This window comes from Dipodomys ordii, unplaced genomic scaffold (genome assembly GCF_000151885.1).
Source record: "Dipodomys ordii isolate 6190 unplaced genomic scaffold, Dord_2.0 Scaffold71, whole genome shotgun sequence".
Lineage (NCBI taxonomy): Eukaryota > Metazoa > Chordata > Mammalia > Rodentia > Heteromyidae > Dipodomys > Dipodomys ordii.
In genome coordinates this window covers 4,479,408-4,484,163 of record NW_012267287.1, presented here as the reverse complement: position 1 = coordinate 4,484,163, position 4,756 = coordinate 4,479,408, and positions in this window count along the sequence as shown.

Sequence of the window (4,756 nt, the reverse complement as noted above, 5' to 3'; positions counted from 1 at the left end):
CTTGTTCCTCACTCATTATCAATTTGTTTAGCTCTGTCGGGACAGGTTCTTTGACCCACAACTGAAGCCAGTTCCTACCAGTGTGCACAAAATAATGACCATAAGAATCATCATCTTAATCATAAACTACAAATGTTCTTTGTGTGTGTGTGTTTGCACATGTGTGTGTGCATGCCAGTATTAGAGCTTAACACTCAGGGCTTCACACCCTTGCTTGGATTTCTGGCTCTCTGCCACTTGAGCCATACCTCCAGTATCTATTACTACTACTACTACTACTACGATTATTACCAATTCAACATGGCAATTTATGAACCCAATGCATCTCGATCAATGTGAGTTCGTCCATTGTTCTTCCTCTACATTATCTCAACCACATGAGTCCTTATTAAACAGAACTTACTGGAATCCCACTGAAGAATTTAAGATTGAAGGAAAAGTAGGATTTCTACCAAATCTGAAGAAGGAAAAGCCCAAGCCCAAACTGCAGAGCTGCGCAGAGCTGAGCAGAGCTGCGCAGAGCTGAGCACTGACACGAAGGGTCTACCTCATCTGTCGCAGCACCTCCAGCCCGACTTCTGACTCAGCACCTGCGTTGCTGGGACTTTCTCCAGGGCATCCTATTGAACAGTGAGGTAGATTTTCACAAAGAGGAAGTCAGTGCAAGCCTGACAGATACCAGCTGAAGTCACAACAAAGCCTGAGTAAACACCTCAGGACCGGCTGGGTGCTGGTTTCGGAGGTAAGGGGTTGGAGGGTAAATGTGAGCACTGGCGGCCAACGTATCAGGTGAGAGACAGATCCCGGCTCTGCTGAGGCATGGAAGTGGCTATTCCTAAACTAGGGAACGGGGGAGGCCGGGGGGAATGCCTGCGTGCAGGGCCCTCCAGCACTCAGGCTGCTTTCTGGGTGTGTGGCCAATCTGGGGGTGACTTGGGTCCATCTTCCGGTGGAAAGACAACTCTTTTGGCTAAACTGCTGTCATTAGCATTTTGACTCGGCTCAGGCCATCAAACTGAGAAGAAAATGGAGGTGGATCCTGGCTGAGGTCTCTTGTGTTCAGAATCCAGGCCACTGATGTCAATCTCATTCTGGGTGCCTTCTTATGACGCAGGACCTAGGACTTGGCATGACATCACACAGAACTCCTCCTTCCCTTAAAAACAATTCCATGTTTTTCAATGACTATACCCTACTTTGTGTTCCCATCCATGCAAACATTTAAAGAGCTAGGCTTAAAAACTAGTGACATTGGGCTGGGAGAGTGGCTCAGTGGAAGAGTGCTTGCCTTGCATGTATGAGGCCCTGGGTTTGATTCCTCAGCCCCACATAAGCAGAAAAAGCTGGAAGTGGTGCTATGGCTCAAATGGTAGAGTGCTCACCTTGAGCTGAAGAGCTGAGGGACAGCACCCAGGCCCAGAGTTCAGGCTCCACGACCAACAAAACAAACAAACAAACAAACAACAACAAACACTAGTATCATGATTAGCATGCACAAAGCCCTGGATTCAATCCCCAATACACACACACACACACACACACACACACACACACACACACACACACACGGAAAGAGGTTTCTGTCTGTTAGAGTGACCCACTGAAAAAATCACCCAGAATTACCCATCCTGTTCCTTTTAAAAATAATTTAAAAATACATAAGTAAATAAATAAGCAAGCTTTATCTAGAATAACTTCACAATAAAAATGGAAACTATCAATGCCAGGACAAGGCCAGTGGCAATGAAGAGGGGCTCTTAATTGAGGAGAAACTTCTAAGCACAGACACACCTGAAAGTTGCTAGTGCAGGTGGGCAGCACTCTGCAGACCCTCATCTGTAAGATGCAGTCTATAACATGACCCTACCACGATTCTGATAAGCTAAAGGATTCAGAACTAAGCCTGGAATGCAGGAAACATTCTGCCATGGTGAATGTGATGGTTGCTTTTTTTTTTTTTTTTTGTCAGTTATGGGGTTTGAACACAGGGCCTGGGTACTATTCCTGAGTTGTTTGTTTGTTTGTTTTGGTTTGTTGTGCTCCAAGCTAACACTCTACCATGCTGAGCCACAGTGACACTCTCAGTTTTCTGAGAGTTAATTAGAGATAGCAGTCTCATGGACTATTCTAAGCCTGGGCTGGCTTAGAACCGCGATCTTCAGATCTCAGCCTCCTGAGTAGCTAGGATTACAGGTGTGAGCCACTGGCGTCTGGCCTGTGATAGTTGACTGACAACTTAATTGCATGGAGAATCACCTAGAAGATCATCAGTAAAGCACAGCTCTGCGTGTATCCAGCAGGGCAAATGGTTTCATTTCCTGATGGATTCAACATGTGAATGGTCCATTGGAAGGTGGTAAAACTGAGGATTGTGGGACCTGGTTAGAAGAAGTGGGCAACTGGGGATCACTGGGGTTTGTGCTTGAGGGCTTTTCATTGGCCATGGCTCCTTCCTGACATGGCTTCTCTGTGCTTCGGGTCCACCACATTCCCGCCCCTTCCCCCCCGCCCCCCGCCCGTTGTGGTGACTGACTGAAACCTCTGAAATGCGGTGGCTCACACCTGATATCCTAGCCACTCAGGAGGCTGAGATCTGAGGATCCCAGTTCAAAGCCAGAATGGGCAGAAAAGTCTGAGACTCTTATCTCCAATTGAGCAGCAAAAGAGCAGATGTGGAGGCATGGTTCAAGGGGCAGACTGCCAGCCTTGAGATAAAAGCTGAACAGTGAGTACAAGCCTCTGTACTTCTCCCATGCACACACGTCTACACAAAAAGAAGATGCTTAGGAAATGTTATTCCAGGAGAGAAAACTGAGATAGCTGATTCAAGTCTAGCCCAAGTCTAACTGGATCAGACTTTCTATTTAGTTCTAAAGTCGGTCTGAGCGGGGCTATTCTGTGACATAACTGTTAGCCTTACCTGTCAGACTGGCTGGAAAATCCCAGGCCAAGCTGTTAGAAACAATCCTGTAGACCTGGCCCTTCCTTTACCTCCCTTTGATCTGCAATGAAGAAACCTAAGACGGGGTGGGCTGCAGCCTTTCCCGAGTTGACCAGAGGTCACCCAGAATGGAAGCAAGCCCACAGGGAGAATTTCAACAGCACACAATAGCCACTCTGTGGCCCAACAAAGGCCCGACCTCTTGAGGGATGTCTAACTTTTAAACTCCCACAAACATATGTATTTACTCAGCAATTACAATTTAAACAACCCAAGGGGCAGCTTAATCACTTGTATCAAAGGGAGTAGAGTAAAGCTCCTGAGATCTTTAACAAAAGAAATCAAAGTAGCATTTGCATTCAAAAGCAAACAAAAGAACTTCTTTCTTCTCTGAGCACACACACTTTCTTCTCAGCACTCCCCAGAGTTCCATGATAGACAGCTAAACAGAAGGCCCAACCCCAAATCACAGAAACTGAAAACTTCAGCTCAAGAATTGTTGAGCAAGATCAAGTTTCTTTAAATGTGAGCAGGCCTGCAGCAAAAAGAGCATGCTTGAAGCTAAAGAGTTCAGTTCTGTCTTACATTATTTGTTGGTGGTACTGGGATTTGAATTCAGAGCCTTGTGCTTCCTTGGTAGTGATTCTATGCTGAATCACACCTCTAGCTTTTTTTTTTTTTGCCAGTCCTGGGGACTGAACTCAGGGCCTGAGCACTGTCTCTGAGCTTCTTTTGCTCAAGGCTAGCACTCTACTACTTGAGCCACTTCTGGATTTTTCTGTTTTTGTGGTACTGAGGAATCAAACCCAGAGCTTCGGGCATGCTAGGCAAGCATACCACCACTATGCCACATCCCCAGCACTGTCTTATTTTTAACACCAGTAAAGACTGACATTTGCTGTGAAAACTGGAAGTCAACCTCTTCCTCAGTTTACATCTAAGCTGACCACCTGTCTCCCTCCAGTGCAGTTTCTGCATTTGGGGGTGGGGGTGGCAGTGTCAGCTGGTAAAAAGCACTGACAACTAACTGGCCATGTCTGATAAAGCCAAGATGTACCATGATGGCTCCTTGGCCACAGGCTCATCAGGAGGGAGAACATGCAGGTACCGGGTGTATGAGGGCTTCATCTCCTTAGAGACCCCATCCCCACGGAAACAGGTGAGGCTCCATCCCAGAAGATCGCATGGCTACAGCAATGAAGAGAGCATGATGCCTGCTAGAGAGGCCTGTGGCTAGAGCTCAGGGGATGGTGGGTGAAAACCAGACAGGAACTGGAACCTGCCATGTGATTTCATGTGTGTCATGTTCAAAACCAAGTAAAACCAATCCAAGTGGATGGAAGTATGGCTGTAGATGCTCTTGGGCTATGTCAGGAAGAGCTTTGATGGAGTGGGTGACACCGTCGTGAGCCCAGGGCAGAATGGAGAGGCCCAGGACCCTGGGAGCAGGTTTGTATGTTGACACATACATGTCTTACTTCAGGCTTACATTACAATGGCGACACATGTAAGCTTGTCTGCAAGATTTAAGAGCATGTCCTTGTCCCCCACCCCAAATGTTTCTGCATTAACGGTTAAAAGTGTCACTTCAAATCCAGCAGGCTTCTTCAGACACGTGACCATACTGTAGGTTCTGTGCTGCAGACCAGTCAGCGGAAGGCTTGGGATGAGGAGCTGGGACCACCCACTCTCCTCACCCATCAGACTTCACAGCCTGCACACTGAGCACTTCTCTAGAAGCTATTCCACTTGCTGTGTGCTAGCACTTTTGAGTACAGTATTTTTGTTATTGGTAGGGGTGGTTATGGGGCTTGA